Below are 23,365 nucleotides of genomic sequence, written 5' to 3' on the forward strand. Positions count from 1 at the left end.
AACCATTTTAGAGACATGATGAATTGTTTTGAAATGTTAAGGACGCTGAGGCAGAATCTTGTCTGCATCAGAATCTCCTTGAATACTCTAGAAAGAGCAGTACCTCCTGTGGGAGAAGAGCAGCCCCCATGGCCTGCGCTGTCACTGAGTGTGTTATGCAGATAGCATGCTGATGAACTTCATTGCCTAAGAGAATTAGAGCCGTTAGATTTGAGTGTCTCTTGCCCAGCCTAGTCCACTCAGCCATTTGGCTCAAGTCAGCTCTCTTAAAAATGCAGAGAGGTTCTAAGTATGATTTTCTTTCTCTTTTTTTTTCTTTTTTCTTTCATTTACTTATTATTTATTTACTTGTTTGTTAGCATGCCATTTAACTAGAAATTGTGAAAAGCTGTCAGGAGCTATAAGAATCATACTTCAGTAGGGACGCAAAAGAACATTCACCCTTTTCCTCAATCAGTCAGTCAATCAATGAAAATTGCTTTTGTATAGTGCTCTTCATGACATGCATCCCAAAGTGAATTACAGCAAAAGGGAAATCATCTGCTCTTTTTTCATTTCTCGATCTAGACTGAAGCAATATTGCTCAACATTTTGACATACTATACAAGACATCTTTCATACTTAAGATTCCATTCCTTAATACTAAGTAGGAGAAAGTGCCGACACATATTTAACTGATGTTGAGGCTTTGGCCTGTGGACCCTTAGCAAGAATCTGAGGACAGAAAATACTGAAGCAAATGAAATATTACCATTTCTTATTTAGCTCTTTAAAAAGTAATTAGCCAAATTTGCTAATATTAATGAAACCATTCTCGGGATCCTTAGACTTCAGAAAGATACCCTTCATTTAATAAGCTAGTTTAGGCTGTGTTTACAATTTCATTACTGAAAACGTGACAGTAGACTGATCAAAACAGGCTGAAAGAACATTTATAACTTGGCCAGAGGACTTAAGGAAGCCAAGGGACTGTCATTAGATGCAGAAAGAAAAAAAAAAAATAGGCACTTAGATTTTGTGACAATTGTTCTTACCTCTGTTGCCATTATCTTAGTCTTTTTCACAGAAATTTCTGCATATACCCGTGTGCTCTTTCTAGGAAAAAACAATACAAAACAATACTGGCAAAGACTTTAAGACTTTCCTATGTGTGGGCCCTGCCTTCAGTTCTTTGTGCACACAGTGTCTGATGTCATCATCAGGTATCTTTGTGAGACATGTTAGCATCATCATTTTCCAGGTGGAGAAAGTGAGGCAGAAGAGGTCAAGTATCCTTCCCACGGCCACAGTCTGTAAACTAAAGAAGGAAGTCATTCGCCCTTCGTTGGTGTCTTTATTTCCCACTCTTTGGAGATACTAGTTACACCTATAATGGGTTTCGCTGTGACATTTTTATCCATGTGTGTAATGTACATAATGTTCTTGATCATGTGCCTCCCCCAGCACTGTCTCCTTCCTCTCCCACACCCACTCTCCCATTTCTGAAGAGCTAACATTTTAAGAAAGGTCTGTTTAACTTCAGGGTTTATGTACTTACGCACAAAGCTATGTGCCCTCATTTGATGGCTCCTCAACTAAGAAAGTGTATTGTGTTTTGAACACTAATAATAAGGCAAGTTGAACATTGTAAATTCAGTTGGGTCATCATAAAGTAAAATGATTTAGAGTACTCATCCTCTTTTTTAAAAAATTAGGTGTACATCTGTGTGTTTGTGTGCACACATGAATGCAGTGCCTATAGAAAAATGCTTTGGATCCCCTGGAGGTAAGGTGCGGGTGACTGTGAGCCAGGAACAGAACTCGGGTCCTCTGCAAGAGCAGCAAGTGTTCTTAACCATCTCTCTGTAACCCAACTTTGTACTGCAGTCAGAACAAAATAGATGGACAATAGTCCAAAGAGGCAATGTGCAAGGACAAGGGAGTTTCTCGGCCAGCTGGCACAAAAAGAAAAGGAAAACAAAAAGGTCAATGACCCCAGTCTCACCACTGACACAGAGCTGAGCTTCTTCTCCTTTATTATTGTACACGATTGCCCTCACTAGTTCTATAGGTAGGTGAGGAGGGTGTAAACCTGAGGACAAGTGTCCTTGAGGAAATCAGAGTCCGATAGTATGATTACCTACTGGTGATCTTTGTGACTTTCCCTAATATCTTTGTGACTTTCCCTAATATCTTTGAGGTTGTACTTATTTTTATGCAATAGGCATTTGTGCCTTGCATATGTCTGTGCCCCATTTGCATACCTGGTGCATACAGAGGCCAGAAGAGGAATGAGATCCCCTGGAACTGGAGTTACAGAAGGTTTGGAGCTGCCAAGTGGGTGCTGGTAATCAAACCTGGAACCTCTGGAAAGGCTGTCAGTGTTCTTGACCACTGAGCCACCTCTCCACCCTGCTTTTGGGTGTTTCCTTTAACCTGATGTCTCTAGGAGACTATCCAGATGGCGGCTGCTCACTCGGCTGTCTGGTATTTCCTTTAACCTGATGTCTCGAGGAGACTGATGGCAGCTGCTCACAAAGGTAAATGTGCTGTGTCTCACTCCCCCAATGCATCACAGCTCTGTCTCATCCTTAACCTCAAACTGACTCATTGATACAGAATGCCAGTTTCTACTTCTTTCTGGTGAAGCCTTCTTTTCTCAAGGAAACTTTTGCCAGTGATAGCACTAGCCATTTTTAAGCTCTGAATCTAACATTTATTTGCTTTGGGCCTTTTTATACATTTCCTGGCCATTATCAAATATATTAGTCATGTGTCTCTAGAGCAGTGGTTCTCAACCTGTGGGTTGTGACCCCTTGGGGAATGTCAGACGACTCATTGAGGTCATCTAAGACTATTAAGAAACACAGAGATTTACATTATTATTCACAATAATAATGTAGCAAAATTACAGCTATGAAGTAGCAATAAAATAGTTTTATGGTTGGGTCTCACCGTAACATGAGTGTCAAAGAGTTCGGAAGGGTGAGAACCACTGCTCTAGAGGATCAGAGCTGAAAGACTACAAAGACTCTGTGTATAGTAAAAGATATATTAGAGTGGCTTACGGGCTGTGGTCTGCCTAGTCCAGCAATGGCTGTCTCCCTACAGAAAGGCCGAAAATTCATTAGTTGATGAGTCTGTGAGGCTAGATGTTTCAACCTGTCTGCAGTACAGGTTGAAATCCCAAAGAGGGAATTCCTTAGCAGGATAGATGAAAATTCCAGTGAGAGCGAATGCCAACAGGCAAAGACCTCCTTGTCCTTCTTCCATGTCCTTTTATACAGGGTGCCACCAAAAAGTGTGGCCCATATCTATGGCAGGTATTCAAGTGACCCAACAAGAAAACCCTGCACATGTAGATCCACCTCTGTGGGTTTCAGTTGATCCAGATGTAGTCAGGTTGACAACCGAGATTAGCTGGCATGCCAGGCATCACAGCTGGGATACTTGTCAGGCCAAGCAGGAAATATTATTGAAGACAGGAAAGAAACCTACAGTTAAGAACACATCCTGTCTAAAGGGGGCAGCCTCATCACATCTCCAAAAATCAGCTAACCATTGCCTTGCCTGACACATTGAAATTTGTCCTAAAGCAATGCAGAAACTTGGGTTTTTTTAATGTTAGACACTGACCACAAAACAGCAACAGAAAAAAAAAAGCAATAATATCACAACAGTCAACAGGTTGTGTGTGTGTGTGTGTGTGTGTGTGTGTGTGTGTGTGGCCCTCAGTTTCTTGTCTGTGTAAGTATGTGACTCTGAGGAGGTTTAGAGCTAAGACTTGTGGTGTGGCGCTCTCTGTGGCTTATGGCTCTGTCCTGAAGCACTACTTTTGGTGGTGTTTTTATCTGATTTTTTTTCACAATTTTTGAAGTATTTTTGGTTTATTGTTTTTTTTTAATACAGTTGATTTTTGTTTCTTTAAAAATAACCAGGTTTGTTTGAGGCAAAAGTCAAGAGAGTACTCTCTCTCTCTGTGTATGTGTGTGTGTGTGTCTGTGTGTGTGAGAGAGAGAGAGAGATGGAGAGATGAACAGACAGACAGACAGAAATGTAACTACTAAGGGTGAAGTAAGAATATGCAAGAAGGCCAGGTCTAAACCAAAATGTCTAGGTAACAACGAGGCAATAAAATTCCAAGAGGGAGGCCAGAGAAATGGCTCAGAGTTTATGAGCACTGGCTCCTCTTCCAGAAGACCTAGGTTAAGTCCTGGTACCGACATGGCAGCTTCCAACAATTTAAACTCCAGTTCCATAGGATCTTCTGGCCTCTGTGGATGCTACATGTACATGATACATAGGCGTATACGCAGACAAAATGCCTATATACATAAAGTAACAAAATAATTGTTTAAATCCAAGAGGGAATAAACCTCATTGGGGAGATGGTAGGGAAGTTGAAACAGGGTTTCTCTGTGTAGATTCACTTTATAGATCAGGCTGGCTTCAGACTCACAGCCATCCAACTGCCTCTGCCTCCCTCGGTGCTGGGATTACAGACCTATGCCACCGGCTGAGAATAAACCTCTTAAGAATGAGGTTGGAGAGATGGCTCAGTCAGTTAAGTCCTTGTCTTGCCCTGTGCTTGTAACCCCAGCACTGGACGACAAAAACAGGTATGTCACTGGGGGTCACTTCCTAGCTTGCCTAGCCTATTGGTTCTATGCCAATGAGAAACCCTGTCTCAAAAAGCAAGCTGGAATAATAATAGCCAAGGTTGACCTCTAACATATGGACACACAGGCAGACACACACACACACAAACATTGTATCACCCCAAAGACAAGTTATTAAAGTTCATGTTTTTAATTTTAAAAATAGAAACGTAGGGGCCGTAAGACGGTTCCGTGAGTAAAGGTACTTGCCACTCTGACTATTCTTTGATCCTGGGGACCCACATGGTGGAAGGAAAGAACCAGCTTCTACAAACTCTCCTCTGATCTTCACGCATGTGCTATGGGATGGATGGATGGATAGATAGATAGATAGATAGATAGATAGATAGATAGATAGATAGATAGATAGACAGACAGAATTTTAAAATAAGTAGTAATTTTAAAAGGATATTTTATCTGTAAATAGAATTATTTGCTCCTTTAGGGCAAATCCTATGTTCTTTTAGAAGAATGGCTATTGTCTTAATCTTTTTCTTAAGTATGTCCGCTACTTTGATGCTTGTTGTAGATATATTTGTTGAATAACTATTTGAGCAGCAACATAGATGTCATCATATTAACTATAATACATTATATGATTTGCCTCTTTTTTTCTCAAAGACCTCCTACATTTTGACATTTGTCCAGGCTTCAGCACAGCCTGATTCTTCACCATAGTCCATGGGTATCTATAAAGGAAATACCTAAAACATTAATTTTTAAAATCATAGTCTATGGACATAATTTTAGCTGTACGTCCAGTATGGTCATGCACTGCTACTAGAGAATAAGCCAAATGGTAATGCCAAGACTCTACCTCAATATAAAGTAGCCCTTCTGAAACTCCAAGAAAATTGTCTAGTGTACACATGGGCCAGGGAAGGAATAAATACTGCCAATACTGTTCAAGTTAACAGAGCAGAGAAGGTTCCCACCCCATGAGGATGTGTGTTCTCACCTCTAAGCACAGTGGAAGGATACAATCCATTGACAGCATAACTTGCCTTATTAATTGAAAGGAATGGAATCCACCAGATGTAGCCCAAGCCAGTAGAGAGTTGGGTGACTAAGCAACAGCAAAGAGACCATATTGAGCGAGCCAGAACCCAGTCTCCAAGTCATTTATTTCAGCCAGTGACAGTACATTTAAACTCCTGTGCCTCTGCAGTGATTGATGGTTTAATATCATATATAATTTTTTTAATGAAGGAAAACCATTTAAATATGTTACCATTTGCACTGGTATTCTCCTATGTACATAACTGCATTTAATCATTATGGGGATTGTTTTTATACTTGTGTAATTTGTATCCACGAAATAACTGTCAAAACCATCTCATGCTGTTGCTGGAAATGGTACAGTGTGCTTCATACACGAATAGATTCATTCTTCCCTGCACATAATTAAGAGTGTTGGAGCTTTCACTGCTACCACATAGGAATTCCATGTTTACATTTCAGAGAATGAAAAATAAGCCACAGTGCTTTTGCAGGTTCTTGCTTTCTGAGGCAATGATATTTAAGTGCTTTAGTTTTGTACCAGTATATGATTTGAAGAGTTTGATTTTAAGACTTTTAATATTAAAATACATAATAAAATTTTATTATCTAATTACAAGAGGGTTTAGCCTCTTATTAAAGTTGCTAAATCAGGCCTATATTAGCATTATAATGGCACAGTTTGACATGGAATACTCAAAAGTCAAGTTCAAAAGGGGGGGTTGGTTGTTGGGAAGGTCTTTTACCCCTACCCCTCACACAAAATAACAAGGATGAAATGCATGTATGGAAGCAAACAAGGAGCAATTTGGGATGCTGGAAAAGGAGTAGAGGTGTCAGCCCAGGATGGTACCCTTAGGCAAGGCAGCTGGTGTATGTAGCCTTTTGTTTATCTGCTACTGGTTTATGTAGCCTTTAGGCCGGCACCAGAAACAATCACTCCTACAGGGTCAGCTGCTGGTCAGAAGCAAAGTAAGAAAAGATTTTGCTTCCAAACACAGCAGCCATAATTTCTGTACAGCTGGCACCTGCTACTGGTGCACAGCATGAAGGTGAAAGGTCAAAGAGGCAGTTGTTCAAAACTCAAGAATGGCTTAAAGGGACTTGTAGATTAATCTGCTTTATTAACTTCTGTATATTAGATAACTATTGCTGTGAATGACAGTACATCTTTTTGAATAAGTCACATCTCTTTCTCTTTTAAATTAGCTTTTGAGTAATGAATATTAAATAGAAAGCATTTCAGAAGTAATTAAATGAAAACAGAATGATGTCATTTTACAGTTTTGTTTGTGTGTTTATAGAATAGGAGAATTATGCTTTCCAAGAATCTTTAAAAGAAGAAGAGAAAGAAAGAAATAGGAAAACAGCTCTTCATAAAGAAGTAATTGGAATAAAGAAGCCAGCCACATGCCCATTAGCCTTTTTCTTTAAACTGAGAAAAGATGATGTCTCTTGTGCCTTAGCATGGAGTTGCTGGGTGCCAGTGGCTGGCTTTGACATTCCCGGGGGCTCCAAATGCTTTCTTTATGAATTAAAGTGACTGCAATCTGTCATCATTCTTTTATCTACAGTTTAGCACAGTTCAGTTCTGCTATTGGTCTGCAGCAAATGTTCTCAGAATAGTAAAGGAGTTTGTAGGGAGACGTTCCTTTTCTTTCATATAAAGTGGATAGAGAATATTTTCTAAGGGGAAACACACAGCTTTACACAGACTTAGCCCAGTGATAATTAGGCGTGCTCTGTAATAGCCTCTCACCCTATTCTGGCAAGTAAGATGGTTTTTAGCCTCTTCATTGATAGTGAGGAGCATAATTGGCTATCTGTGTAAATTAAAAACAGTAAGAACTCAGTGACTGTATCCTTTTTTAAAACCTCTGCAAAAAATAAGCCACTATAGAGATTTTCCATAGGTTAAGTGCTGACACAAACTCTGGAAAGATTTTAAACAAACTCTTCAAACAGGATGGCTTTGTCTGTTGACTGACAGTGATTTTTCATCTTCATTCTTTATTTTAAGGTTTCTCGTAAAATGAAAGTACTGTAGAGGACTTGTGCATTTCGTGATAAAGAGAGCACAAGCAGCAGCATTCATATATATTTCACAAAGAAAACTGTACACCGAATTTTTATACAAGTATAATCTTCCCACTCTAAGCAATATTGCTGTGAAATACAGAGGTTACACCTAAAATCATCTCCCTACTCCCCAGTTCATTGCTTAAAGTAGAGCTTTAAGATCTGACCCCGTTATCAAGGGTTGCTGGCACCTAAAAAGTTACTGTGGGAGGAATATCTCAGACTCATCCAAAAAATGTAATAGTGAATGATTTAAGCAAAAAAGTGGCATAAGCCATGCAAGACTGTGCTGAGTGTAAGACAGGCATATACAAATGCTGGGTGTGTGTGTACACGTGTATATATGTATATGTATATACATGTATGTATGTATTAAAATGTGTTTGAGCACATGTTCCTATTTAAACCTCTTTACTCTGAAGTCCTTGTATAACCATTTTATAGGGTAAATATCACTGAGACTCCAAAAACTTAGAAAGTACAGTGTCAGGCAGGTAATAAACAGCAAAGCTTGTGTTCTCACCCTGGAAATGTACAGCACAAATTCCTGACTGAGCTGAGGATCCCTTCCCCCCCCCTTTTTTTGGGGGGGGGGGGTCCTGGAATTTTCTTTGTAGACCAGGCTGGTCTCAAACTTAGAAATTCTACTGCCTCTGCCTCCTGAGTGCTGGGATTAAAAGTGTGTGCCATAAGGTGTTAACACTTGACCCAACCTGGGTTTCTTAACATCTTTACTGGATTGTTTTGTTTGTTTGCATTGCTGGGATCAAACTCAGGGCCTCATGCATGCTAAGGCAAGTTCTCTACTGTTGAGCTACATCCCCTGTTCTTCCTTTGTAGATTCAGAAACTAACACTTAGATGACTGTAGCCAGCATTTGCTGTATTTTTTCTAATCCACCCTTTTTCTCCTTCCCTTTCAACCCCCTAACACTGGATAAAAGAGAGAAAAAAGGATAGAGAGGAAAGGAAAGAGATCCCTAAATAAGTCAGGAGTCAGAAAGGGGGCGACGTCAGGCCATTTCCTGCTGATTAGGGGCATTGAGCTCCTTGGGGCAAGTTTGATCTTTACTGTCAGGAGATCTAATTGTTTGTTGCTTCTTCTTTGAGTAAGGACGACTTAACAAAGAGATCAGCAACAATCAACCATCAACAACAATCATCTCTCCCCCACTGCCTATCTGAAAGTCCCCAGAATTCCAAGTGTCACACAGCCGTAGAAACTATCGGCAGCTGGTAAAATCGTGCCCATGCCAGAGCATGAGGCAAATCATAGTCAGGTGCTGCAAAGCAACCCCATATCCCCACACCTGGGATTAAAAGTAAAACACATTCTTTTTTTTTGTGTGTGTGTGGTTTTTTTTTTTTTTTTTCAATGCAGTTTATTCAGGAACCTTGAACAATCCTCGGACCCTGGGGAAAGCCAGCCCACAGCTTAAATAGCCTCTGGGTAGCCAACCCAGGCGTGCCACGTGGGCAATGCAGATAGGTCCACATACATGGAAGCAAGCCAGATCCTCGGCCTTAGCCAAATGTGGAGTTGTTCGTGACAGAGAGCACTCACCATTGGGAAGGTGGAAGGCGGAAACCAGCTCCATCTTTAAGGCATAGCATTCCGCAGCTCTCTGCAGTTCCCCCTTTTTGTTTTAGACGCATCAGGCAAGAGTAGAGGTCTGATCTCTGATATTAGAAATAAATTGGGACTTTGTACCGATGTTCATTTAGGTGTCATCCACCCAAAGAGCATCAGACCCGTCCGATACCTTTTTCTCAGAGGCGGGACCTGGGGCATCAACCCGCATGCAATCAGACATGCTCTTCTCTGGGTCGAAAGCGGCTGACCCTGAGTGCAGTGCTTAGCCTCGCATCCTGAGCGTATCATTTTAGCTTTTTATGGTATCCAACCATGCTTGGGGAGAATGTCCTGCTTTGTGCATCTAAAGAAACTAAGCAAGAGAGAGGACCCTAACTAAAATGTCCAATCCCCATCCGGAAAGGCAAAGAGGATGGACATCAGAAGAAGAAGAAAACAGGAAACAACCTAGGAACCTACCACAGAGGGCCTCTGAAAGCCTCTGCCCTTCAGACTATCAAAGCAGATGCTGAGCCGGATGGGCAACTGTTGGGCAGGTGAACAGAATTTTAGGTAAGAACTGGGAAATAGTAAGAGCTGGAGAGGACAGGGTCTCCACAAGGAGAGCAACAGTACAAGAAAATTTGAACACAGGGAACTTCCCAGAGACTCATACTCCAACCAAGGACTATTCATGGAGATAACCCAGAACCCCTGCACAGATGTAGCCCAGGGCAGTTCAGAGTCCAATTGGGTTACATAGTAATGTGAAGAGGGACTGCCTCTGACATAATCTGATCGGCCTGCTCTTTGATCACCTCCCTCTGGGGGGGAGCAGCCTTACCAGGCCATAGTAGAGGACAATACAGCCACTTTTGATGTGAACTGACAGACTAAGATCAGAAAGGAGAGGAGAACCTCCCCTATTAGTGGACTTGGGGAGTGGCATGCAAGCAGAGGGAGGAGGGAGGGTGGGATTGGGAGGGGAGGAGGGAGGGGCTTATGGGGGGATGCAGAATGAATAAAGTGTAATTGATGAAAAATTTTTAAAAAAGGGGAAAAAAATAATTTAAGAACCTTAAATGACTTTCAAAATTGGAGGAAAACATGGAGTTAGTCAATTGGCATGGAGCACGTCTCGCCCCTGGGGGCAATGGTCTCCTGAACCTACTCAGACCTCGGACACCACCACTGCTAGTTCTAGAACTGATGCAGGATGTTCCAACGAGGGGTTAAGGCTTCTCATAATATTTCCTATAAGCCCAAAACACATTCTTATAATATTAATGTTTTTTGTGTTTTTTTTTAAAGAAAGCAAAGTTCAACCAGGCGTGGTGGAAGCACTCTGGAAGGCAGAGGCAGACAGAACTCGATTTTGAACAGGTCCAGGATAGCCAAGGCTGCAGAGAAACCCTTTAAGAAAAAATCAGAAAGAAAAGAAAGGAAAGAAGGAAGGAGGGAGGGAGATAGGAAGGAGGGAAAGAAGGGAAAAGAAACCAAAATTCCAGAATTCTCACTACAGATGATGGTCAACCTCTAAGTCTGACATAAGCTGAATATTTAAAAGCCACAGCACACATTCCTTGTCACATGCTTAGAGAGGTAACTGGTCTACAAAGAGAGAAGAAGGAAGCAGGTACTCCGAGAGGTTCCCAAATGAAAGGCCAGACAGCTGTGGTGGGAGGACAGCTATGGAGAGATCCCGGTGATGCCTTGTCTCATCTTAAGAGCCTGTTTTGTTTTGTTTTCTTTTTTGTTTTGCCTAGCCAGGAAACAATAATCTCTTCATGAGATCTTTTAGATATCTATATCCTCATATATTAAAACTTCTTGACTCAGAGAGTTGTGAGGACCCAATGAGCCATGAATATAGACTCACCTACTACAGGAAATTCACCGAATAATTTGGCTTCATGTGTGATGCACAGCTACCACTAACCTTAGTTTGATGCTACTGTTCGCCCTTGAGAAATCACCTACTATTTATAAGCAGATCCTTGCAATAGGAGTCTAAGCCTAAGATTTCATTCATATGATCATTTTGTTTTGATAATAGGCAGATTATCAAGGTCGGCAGGCATGCCTTCTGTGTGCTTTGCTCTTTCTGTGATACACATTCTCAAAAGTCACACTCATTAGACCCAAAATAACTTTTCATCACTTATTCCTCCTCCATATTTTAGGCTTCACCTTGTAGTGGCAAGAATGAAAATAAATACTGTAACTCTTCTCATTAATACCACCCTGTCATGTCTAAAATTTATTGTAATTCTCAAAACAGTAGTAATGGGCATGGAAGTATCCGTACATTGGTGTGTGGTGGCACACACCCTTAACGAAGAAGGGTTTGGTACATCAAGAGTAAACTAGTAGAAGAAGTGTGCAGAGACTCAGAGTTGAAAGAGCTTGTGCAAAGTTGCACAGCCAGTGACAGTGGTGCCCAATGCTGTGGCCTGATGTGTTTGTGTCCCCACAAGGGTTTGTGTGACTTGGTTCTTAGGGTGATATTGCAAGAGGGGCCTTAAATCACCTGATTCATGAAATAGTTTAAGGAGATATTATCACAAAAGCCTGGCCCTGCAACTCAGCTTCCTGGCTTGAAATGTACCTCCCTCCTATGTGTGTGCCTACTAAGTGGTGCCGACCACCATTAGCCTCCTACCAGAGGCTGAACCAGTAGAACCCAGTCCAGGGATGAAAACCTCCAGAACTATAAGCTAAATAAAGCTCCCTTTCTTCATGAGTAGCTTTCCTTAGAAATGTCATTAAAATGACAGGACTCAGACTCATGGGTCTAGATAATAGCTAGGATTGCTTGTCCCTAGATCTCACCCAGTTCTGACCACACAAAAGCTTTCTGGGGCCTTAACCTACCATTCATTCCCAGGGTATTTTCTTACCCATATACCTTTGTCCAGGGAAGACAGGCAAGATTTCCCCTGCCTTTGCTGGCACTGTGAAAAGGAGTGAGAAGCCTTGGAGTTTCTTGAAGAATGACAGAGTTGTGGGGATGTGAAGGTTGGCCCAGTGGTGGTATGACATACTGGTTTTGAAATGATTACTGGTTTTCAGACACTTGCAGACTGTTCTAGAACTCCTGAAGTAGATCCCTATGACAAGAATGTAAAGCTAACCTTCATATTCATTTGCCTTTTAACTCTGAGGCAGTTCAACCAGCAGTAGACATTGACGAATCTGAGTTTATACAGAATGTAAAGGAAGGCTTGTTTGTCTGCAGCCTGATCACCTTTGATGAATTAATCCTGCCCCATGCACTCATGCAGCCATACCCATGGGCAAGAGCCCATGGATTCTGTATGCCTCGTCATGTTTGGGGGATACCAAGTGGTCTTAGACTCCTGAAACGCCATCTTCATTTGTTTTTTCTTTTTTAAGTGCTCTATTTAGTAAAGGCTTGCATACCATGTGTCCTTGGAATCATTCACTACCTCTTTAAGGATAAAACTACCCTACAGAGGAGAGTTCCTAGCATAGTTGAATTGGCTTCTAGGATCAGTTGGCCGAGCCACTCATGGCCTAGACTCCCCAAGACTCAAATCTTAGAGTCGTTCCCATTCCATCATTTCTTCAGTGTTCTCTATCACCTGAACATGGGTACCAAAGACAAGAAGAAACACCTTAGTACATACTTCCTGGTGGTTCTGTCAGCCAGGAACGTAAAATAATACACCACCATGAAAGATAATAATAGAAAGTGCCAGGCTTGAAGAGAAGTGGCTTGGGCCCCAAGGCGGGTCACCATAAGGAACACCCAAGAGCTCTCTGTTAATGCCCACACTTAATGTGGCCTCTCCGTTCAGATGGAACACAGGAGTTCCACTCAGCAGCAATTAGAGATAAGTGCATTCAGGATGATTTCTCTAAGATTAGAAGGAACAGCTTGATGGGTGGACGCTAAGAGATTAATAAATACATGAGCTCCTTCAGGCCTGTTATGGTTGACTTTGAAATGGCCTCCACATGTGCTCACTGCTTATCCCCAGATGGTGGCACTATTTTAAGGGTTCTAGGAAATTTACCAAGTAAAACCTAGTTGCAGGAAATAGGTCACAAACAGTCCTTGGGTGTGTCTTATGAGAGGCCCAGTCCTGTCTCTGTTTCCTGACTACCATGAGATTAGGAATCTCCGAAACCACGCGGTGTTCTGCTCAGGCCCTGAGGCCAAGGCACCAGCAACTGAGCCTCCTGGAGCCATGAACCAAAATAAATCATTGCTCTTTGTTTGTGTCAGAGCAGTTTGGTCACAGTGATAGGAAGCTAACTAATACAAGACCACATTTTATTCAGCTCTGTGCCAGAAATGTTCAACACATTAATAAGGCCAGTAATTCCTTAGACAGTGACTAAGTGTGAGAAATAAAAAGGAAGGAAAAAAGAGGAAAAATCCTATAAAACAATACCTGGTATACAGCAGGCACTCGGTGTGCTAAAGAGCTAGTAATTAAGTCATGATGGCATGTGTGCAGGTGATAGGCATGCAGAGATGAAGGGGCCATCATCCCTGCAGAGGCCCAGCCTATTTTGGAAAGTATAGAAGTTCCATTCCAGGTGCATAATGTGCTCTTATCCCACAGAGGAAGAAAGCCTTCCCTCTCCACCCCCCATTGCTCTCCTCAGCTCCCCTGCATTAGAGAGAGGCAGGAGACAAATTGACAGAAATCTGGAGGGAAGTAACTCAAGTGATTTAGGAGAATGGAAGGGCTGGCTTATGGGGCCAGATTAAAGAAGCTAAATATGTATAGCTTGCCTAAGTGACAACTAAATGGGGCATTTGATAAGTCTATAAATACTTGGAAGATGTAAATGCCAGGAGGAAAGGGAATTACTTAGCATGGCACAATGGAGTATTGGCATAATGGGATAATATTAAGAAAGGGAAGATGAAGGTTGAACATCAATAAAAAGCTTCCTGACAAGAAGAACCATTCCTGACAGGGGACACTATTAGGTTATGTGCTGTGGGCCAAGGGAAATAATGTCAGTGCCCTTCCTCAAAGTATGGCAACAAAGCCAGCAAGGCAGGGGATGATGAGCAGTGTCCTAAGTGGGGCACAGAAGCCAAGCAAGTGACCTTCTCTGGCTGTGGCCTCCCTTATCTCAGAATAGGAAGAAGCTGCTGCTGCTGCTTGAGAGAAATCATATGGCTCAGAGGCTCAGGCCCTGGAGAGAAATGGCTGTGCCACCAGTGGTTCATACTACATCACAGCCAGAGAGATTATCATTCTTTTGTAATGACACTCATTTCCTACAGGCCAGAATCTACTTTTCTCTTGCAAACATCCCTAGGCCTTTACCAGATACAACCCCTGCCTATATAAGCAGCATCCCCTCCCCTCCCCACACAGTCCCACCCCGCTGAACACCTTTGCGCTCACTTTCCCTACTCTCCTTATGGCGTGTCAGACTGCTTGTCTCTACCGCAGACCAATGTCCTCTTTTTCTGAAGCCTCCTCTACCTGCCCCAACCCCGCCCCAGAAGAGTTGGGAGTTCTTCTCTGGCCTCTCCCTCCTGTGAGGGCTTGTTTGCAGTATTTAATGTACTGCACTGTGAATCTCCTCCTGACTGGGCTGCAAGCTCTCTGAGGGCTGACACTGGCTTGCTCAGCTCCATCCTCAGGATATGTCTCAGAGCCTGGTCAACGTGTACATCAACAAATGGTGGGGTAAATCACGGAAGAGGGTCCAGCACTCTCGGTTCCTCTCATGCCTCGGGCCCATGTGTTTATTTGGGGAAAAGAGCTTCGAGCTCTCAGCATCTTTGGACAATCTCCCCAGCTCTTGGCTCATCCATTCGATACCATTTAGCTCTAAATAAATCCTTGCTCATGTTGCACATGGAGGTAGCTTTCTTAACATTTCTAGGAGATGCAGGATGACCCCGTGCTAACATGGAAAGCTGAAATCTCACAGGCACCCAACGCTAGATAAAGAACTATATGCAACTATATGCTGAGAGCAGAAGAATTAGTCCCCCTCAGGGAAGAGCCCCCAACTGATCATCCAATACCAAGTGTTCAGCCCTGAAATCATATAGGTACAAGTAACAGATGGACTGAGCAAGTGGTTTTTATATATTTAGGTAAGGATGAGTGTGTGCGTGCATAACTACAAAGAAAAGGCATCCACGAATTTGAGACCATGCAAAGGAGAGACTGTATAGGAGGGGTTGAAGGAAGGAAAGGGAAAATTAGGTAATTGTATTTTAATTTCAAAATATAAACAATTGGGGGGAGGAGAAACCTTAATTCTGAAATACCAGAATGCCCCCACTGTGGTTTCAATGTAAATACTAGACTAACTCTTAATGAAAAAAAAAAACAAATGCTTTCAAGGGGCCCCATGAATTGTCCACAGAAACACATTTTCCCCATATGAAAATATTTTTAAAATAAGTAACATAATCCTTTGCTGGTGACTGGAAATCTTTGGGGCCATCTAACCCAGCCTCTTCAGGAAGTAGGGAGAATGTACCAGCAGATGAGATGCAGTGAGATTTTGAGCCCTCTCCCAAAGGGATGATAGATCGTTATGATCTATCTGCTTGAAGACTGCTAGGGAGGCCCTCATGCCATTGTGCATATGTTCTTCTGTTGTCAAATGTGATACTCAATGGGTAGTGTTGTGCTGAGTGATCAGTGAAGTAGCATGTTTTTCTCACTCCCTTTGCTTTTGAGTGGCCTGAGTCCTCACTTACGTCATTGCGGCCCTGTGTGCATGTGCCCAGCTAGGCTCGGCCTCACTGCTGCTTGTTCCTAGTTAGTGGTTTGTGTGGGTGAACTCTCCAGCAGCACCCAGCGTGCACTCACGTACGGAGCAGCACCTCAGTCATCGGATTGAGAGCCTCGAATCTGGGTACCTGTTCTTAAAGTTCTGAATCTTTCTGTGGTTTCGGGCTCCAGGCCTTTCTCAGAAGGAGTGCTTTGACTGAGAAGAACATGAGTTGAGGATCCTAACCAGGCTGGCTCCAGTGAGCTCTGACAGGAGAAACTCAGCCAGCCTGGCCTCTGCATTTGCCCTAATCCCTCCCTCTATAGCCTTGTTAGTTCCTGCCCTCCATGGCAGACTCCATCCGACAGCTGCATGTACTAGCCAAATGTATATCTGCATGGCATAAAAGGTCTTGCACAGCGTGGACCTGGGCCAGGGTTTGCTCCTCACCTTCAGCTCTACCTCATGCCGCCCCAGAGCCTTCGGTACAAGGTCAATGCCTTCTTCAAGCATGCCAAGCTCTCGCCGTGTGCTAGAGGTTTCCTCACGTCATTTCCTCTTCCTCGTACATGTGTGTTCCTGGGTGAGGCTGTGTGCAGCTGTTAGTGCTCAGCTGCCACCTGTCCTGCGCAGACAAGCTGGCCTACGTAGGCTGTCGGGGCACACACGCCTTCACTAGTGTCTCACGCTGCATGGATAACTTTGCTCAGAGGCTTCTGTAAGCCATTCGAAGTTCTCAAATATGGCTCCAGGTAGTCATTCAGGTACTACTGTGATCTAGAAATAAGTATTACTTGAAGAAAAACTAGGGGGAATGACGTTGGAGTTGGAAGCACAGAGCACACAGATTGTCTCAACGTTCCTACCCACGGGAAATTTAGATGATATTTTTGGCAGGTAATGCTGAATTTCAACATGAAATTGAAACAAATTCTGTTTGATATTGGCAAGATGTGTGTGTGTGTGTGCATGTGTGAGAGGCAGAGAGAGAGAGAGAGAAGCCCAAATAGTGCTGAGTGGCAAGCCCCGCAGCCTTGAGTACCCCAGGTTTTCTGGTTTATTTTAATGTAGCAAGCTGCTTTATGAGATCTGCAGCCACTTGAAATATGATTTACTACATGTAAAAAGTTTCGGATGGATAATGAAGATTCAGGATTGAGACTCACAGTGCAGTGCAGTCAATTTTCTTGCTGTTGCTCTCCAGTACATCTCTGCCATTGAAATGAATAATTTATTATAATTTATTTCAACCCTGGAAAATAAAACTGTTTTCCTAGTGGTGTGTGCTATAACATTCAGAATAGACACATTGCATGCAGTACTCTCAATTAATTAATCCTGAAGTTTCGTTCTTACTTGACCTTCTCATAAGCTAGGAGACTGGCAGGTAATTCTTTCCCCAGTAAGCCATGATTAAAACGAATGTTTTGAGGAGTTACAGGTAAAGTTGGTAATGGAGAAAATTGAAAGAACAGCAAAGCTAGGTTTCCCCTTAGATATTACATTCGTTGCAAGAGTTTTTAAATATTCTAAACAATCCATCACTTAGAGCGAAAGCGTCTCTTAACTTTCTGTGAGGGGGGCCAAGGAGGGCGCTGTCTGTTTCCATGTAAATCCGGAAGTACTCATTTGTGACCAGAACTGGCTAAGCTTACTGGACCTGGGGTGCCTTCAAAGTGCTTTCCCCCCAGTTTTAGAACAAAGCTAACTTTGTATAAAGGCCAAGCAGTCAGGACTCCCAGGTGACCTCAGGGGAGACAGGTCACCCATAATTGATTGCAGGCTTATTCAGAAGAGGAGGCTCACCTCATCTTGCATTTCGTTCATTGTTTTTCATTTTAAAAGCTAAATACTTCAATTATGAGGCTGCAGAAACACTATCAACAAACATAAAGGGAGTGCTTGATCTGTCCAGATACTTTAAATTTCATGTAACTTAGATGGAGAGCCTCAGTTAATCTGGAGAGGCAGAAAATGTTAACAAAATATGTGCTTATTTATCCACTATGTTCATTTTTCATAACATCTACTAATATCACAAAGGAAGATGGCAGATGAAGGGAACAATTGATTCTCTTTCCCTAAAGACAGCTAGTATCTAATTTGAGCAGGATCACATTTCAATATCTGCTGTGCATGTGGCCTCAGGAGCAGCATTCAGTAATGACAAAAATTCCTTCCTTGCATGCATTGGGAACCAGGAAGCAATTCCTCCTTCATCTGCATCTTCTCTCCCTGCGCCTGAACCTCTAACCAGGACAGGTGCTCCGGAGAAGCCTCCATGGAGGTGGAGAGATTTCTCTACTTTTTCAAATCCTGTTGCATTACGCAGACAGTTGTGTGGGGTGGGGTGCTCTGCTCTGTGCTGCTCTGCTTTGTTTGTTATTTTTGTTATTGGTAAGGTCAGCCTTCCTCTCCTCTCTTCCTGGCCTTCTGAAAGGCTGGTGCATTCCCCAGGCACAGGGTAGCTCTTAAGAGTTGGATGCATTTATCCTTTGTTGTTCCTCAGAACATCACCCGTGCTTTACCGCACAGTCAGGACACCGTAGCTTGTCTGGGGTGTGGATGATCCATGCCCTCTATAGATTAGTATACAAGGCAGCCTGTCCTGCACTCTGTCCCCCTGCTTGTCCTTTGTGGTCTCCCCTCAGCCCTCAAGGGCTAAAGCACAGGGCTGCTCTGTCTTGCTCTCACTCTTCTTTGGCATGGCTTTGCTAGGCCTCCTCTGTATTAGCCAGAAGACAAGGCCCGTTTTTCACTTACCTCACAAGCAGACAGCAGAAAGTGCAGCATTCCGAAGGGTCGTGAGCATAGCAAGTGGCTGGAGACAGGGAGGAGAGAACAGAGTTCCCTACGTAGACTGAGAATCTGGGCCCTGCAGGACCAGCACTCATGCTGTAAGGCCCGGGTTGTCTATGGGCTACAAATGGGAACAAGACGGGAATCTTAGTTTTGTTTCATTATGTTTTGTTTCCATTTTTTCTTATGCTTTATAGAATGTATGCTAGTGACAGTGTTCAGCACACGTTACATGCTAGTCATGGACATTTACTTTATAGGAGTACTATAGCCTAGAGAAAATTAGCCTCATCTACTGATTTCTATGATGTTCATTTAAATCATGGTATTCTCAGTAGGAGGAAAATCATTATTTCCCATGAAATGTTCAGTAGATCAACTTCCAGAGACATCCCTTTTTTAAATTTACTTATGTATATGAATGTTCTATTTGCATGTGTGCTTGCATGACAGAAGGTGGCATCAGACAGAAGAGGGCATCAGATCCCATTAGAGATGTTTGTGAGCCACTGTGTGGTTGCTGGGATTTGAACTCAGGACCTCTGGAAGAGCAGTCAGTGCTTTTAACTGCTCAGCCATCTCTCCAGCCCTCCAGACACATTCTTGAGTTTGCCAGTGTTCACTTTCTGTAAATAGATTGACTAAATTTGTAAGCATTTTGGGTCAGAAGCAGAAAGGTTTGCTGAAAATTTTTCAGAAGCCCTGGATCCTAATAATCACAGACTTCAACAGCTGCATGACTACCAGAAGGTACTAGAGCAGGTAAGGTGACATGCCCAGGCCACTGAAGGTGGGAGAGTGAGCCTTTCCCCTCTTACTCCTCTAAGGTCTGCAGTAGGAACCAGCCACTGCTGGGTGCTCTGAGCCTCACTCAGAACAGCCTGACACAGTGAACTCACACAGACCTTTGCAAATGACCTGAATTAGCCTTCACACCCTAGCAGTACCTTGATCAAGTGAGTTCTCCTTGACCTCAGACCCCTTAGTATATACAATTGTAATAGATGATGCCCCATCCCCTATGTGAGAATAGAGCCCACACGTGCAAGTGCCTGTCAGTGTGCTGAGCACCCAGCAGCCTCCAGAATGGTGGCTTTTTTTAGTTAGATGGTGAGAAAACTCATCAGGCACCACCTGCTGTTAGAAGGACCTTCCTTAAAATGATGGTGCCTTAAACTGTGGCCTGTGTAACCTGAAAAGTCCAGCCACGGCCCTTCCCAGAATCTCCTGGCTCAGAGTTCTCGGTCTGTTTTTTAAAATATGATCCTTGGAAGTGAAGGGTTTAGATGTTTAGCCGTCTCGTGTGTACAGTAGATTAAGGCTCCAGTGTAGCTTTCTGGGCAGCACTCTCCACACCACAGGGTGCGCTCACTGTGCTAGCAGGGGCATGCCCAGCATATGCTAGAACATCGGGCATCAGGGAGTCTCTTTAGTGACTGCTGTGTGGCTGAGGGCATTCAGGTGGGAGCTGCTCTGCTCTGTACTTGTATCTCATGCCCTTGTCAAGGGAGCATGATCAGGCATCGTAGGTCATCACTTTTCTCCTGGGTCATACATTTTCAGTTTTGGCCTTAAATGCGTTTGCATGATTACAGTAGGGCACTCCCATTTAAACCCATGCTAACATCCCCAGCAAAGCAAATGGGTTGCTTTCTGGGCTGCCTCCTGCTCAAGGTTATTTTTTGGACTGCAGCTCTACATGAAGTTGATAACTCTGAGGAGACTGTAGTAAGCTCGTTTACCTGTCTAAGCAAGGCATGACTTGGAATTCTTTGTTGAGTCGTGAAATTCCATTGGCTTAGGCCAGGCAGAAGCTCCACTGTGTTAGCAGGAATGTGCCCAGCGTATGCAGTATGGGAACGTTATGTTTAAAGCATACTATGTAGCAAGTACAATACAGATGTTTGGTTTGCACAGAGGAAATTACTTCTCACCGCATCCCTTTTGTATCAGCTGTCACAGTCCCTACTTTATATCTGAGGAAATAAAGGCAAATGCCATGGGTTAAATAGAAGGGCCAGCCTTGGGCTTAGTTCTGGGTCTAATGCCTGTGGCTACCACATCATTGAGCAAAATTCCAGTCAAAATCTGTAAGAAGGGGGAGGAGGAAGGAGGAATCAAGTAAAGTAGTGTAGACTCTGATTTTCCTAAGTAGACAACTCCCTTCCGAGATAATCTCATCCCTGCTTTGGCAAAACAGCCACTTACTAACGTTGGTGGATATCATGTGTGGTTTGGGGTATAGGCCATAACCTATTTAAAGTGGCCTTCCAGCCACTCCTGCAGCAGAGCTGGGAGAGAGTAGACACTGGAGAACTAGATGGACTTCTGCACCAAGTACTCACGGCACCTGGTAACAGAATGTGGGCTTGTGGGTACAGAGCCAAGACTGCTTCTTCCAGTATTGACTCTTGCTGTCCTCGGCCTCAGAGACCACCCATCTAAACATCACACTACCTGCAAGGGAAAAGGACCGTACTTTCGCATTACACCCAGTACTTGGGAGTGGGGGCTGTTTTACCGCTACTCTAAGATTATTAGGAAAAATAATTTTGGAAATTGGCTGCCACATCAATGCCATTTAAGAAGATTACTTGGTAGTTTACATATTTTCAGAAAAGTAAAAAAGAAAAAATCCATTTTTGCCAACTTTATTTTTAGAAAAGTATTTTATTCAAACATCCCCTTACTTATTACAGACATAAATACATGCATTCAGACAAATGAATACACGAGAGAACCGTATAAAGTAATTGGCACATCACTCCAGGATGCTTTGTCAGTTACGGGAAGAATTTGGTGCCTCTAACTTTAATCTTCTCCATTAAAATATCCATTCTGCTTCAGATTGTGAAGCCCATAATATTTTAGACTGTCTCCGTGGATCTGTTAGTTTTGCTTGTCAATTTAATTTGTGCTCTATGACTTTGAGTGGCTTGCTCAACTGTTCATGGGAGCATGTGATCTACAAAGGACGTTGAACCTGCCAGGCGTGGAGTCCTAGCCTCTCCAGAGAGACTGGACATGGAGTGTTGGTGTTCGCACATAGACTGGCAGATTTTGTTTAACCAGCGTGATCGTGATGGTGAGGGGAATGGCAGCTGTTGAGAGATGCAGAGACACACGCTGCTGGTGATAATAGGCCTCCGGTGTCTGCAGGGCGCATTCTGTGCAGCACTTCTCAAACATTGTCTCATCTCATTCTCAGAACTTCCTTGGGCTGGATTATTTCTTTCCCCCTTCAGAGCTAATGAAAACAGGCACTGCAAGAGCAGTTCAGTTACTTGCCAAAGATCACAGGATAAATTAGATCACCAGAACTTTTTGCTAGGGGCAGGGAGATGGCTCAGCAGATAAGTAAGCACCCATGCAAGTGTGAGGACCAGGTCCCTAGCACCTACATAAAAGCATAAGTGTTGGGTGAGTGCAACAGCCCGCCTATAATTCCAGGGCTCAGTGTGCATGGAAGCCCACTGGCTAGATGGGCATTAGCCTCAGGCTGTGGGCTCAGCAACAATTAACTCAACTACCTCAATAAATAAAGTGGAGAGCATTTGAGAAAAACACCCAACTTCACCCTCTCATGCTACACATGTAAATGCATGCATGCATTATACATTCATACTCTTAAGTAACAGGGAGGTTGCCAAGCACTCAAAGCAAACCAAGTCATCCAAGCCTAGTTGGGGTGGTGTTTGTGGGGTCTTGCCACACAGTTGTCCTGTTCAACAAAAGAGCTCTAGAGCTATAGGAGCAGACAAACTGCAGTGGGGAAAGTGAGCCCACTTGACAGTCATTTGGCTGGACTGTGGTCATACGCTCACCCTGGCCTCCTGCCTGTTCCGTCTCCTGCCCAGGACAACACAAGCCCATCATTAGCTACCTTGACCTCAGGATAAAGTCTAGATTCCTCACCATGGTCTTCCATTGTAGCCATGAGGTCTCACTTCTCTCTCCTGCCTTACTTCTTAGCAGAACCCATCATGTTTATTCCCACCCTCTCCTTGCTTTGCCTCTTGGTCTCCTTATGATGAACTGTTTAGGTGTTACCTGCCCTGTGCCATCTCCCTGCGTGTCTGTAAGAACTTAAAGGCATTTCCCCCCTCTGCATGCTGCTGTTCTTTTTCTAGACCTTTTCCCCACTGTTTTCTCTTGGTGACTTTCTTAGCAAGCTGTCAGGTCCTAGGCAAGAGGTTGCAGTCGATGCTTGTCCTTTTATCTGTTCTATGCGTCTTATAAACTCAGAGGTTAAATATGTACATGTAGGGGTGAGTGAGCGATTAGTAATGAATGATTTAAAAAACAACAGTCCAGTCTGAGCCAGCAGGAAACATGCCATTCTGGGGTCTCATGGAAAGTGTTTCATTCCACTCAGTGATGAGCTGTGGAGAGGTGTCCATTAACATCACTAACTGTTTGGTGCGGTAAGAAGCAGACAGGACAGTGAGCTGGGCCTTTACCCGGTACCTAGCACAGAGCAAAGCATATAGGACATGAGAAGCAGAGACTGCACCTACTGGCTCTGTGGAGTCTTCTGCTCACTGTGAAGG

General features: G+C 43.3%; 1 protein-coding gene across 2 annotated transcripts in view; it reads left to right on the forward strand.

Moving 5' to 3' along the window:
• Ranbp17 (RAN binding protein 17) overlaps positions 1-23,365 on the forward strand; it is a 316,632-nt gene that overhangs the window by 287,728 nt on the left and 5,539 nt on the right. The window lies entirely within an intron of this gene.

This window comes from Meriones unguiculatus, chromosome 11 (genome assembly GCF_030254825.1).
Source record: "Meriones unguiculatus strain TT.TT164.6M chromosome 11, Bangor_MerUng_6.1, whole genome shotgun sequence".
In the NCBI taxonomy this organism is placed as follows: domain Eukaryota; kingdom Metazoa; phylum Chordata; class Mammalia; order Rodentia; family Muridae; genus Meriones; species Meriones unguiculatus.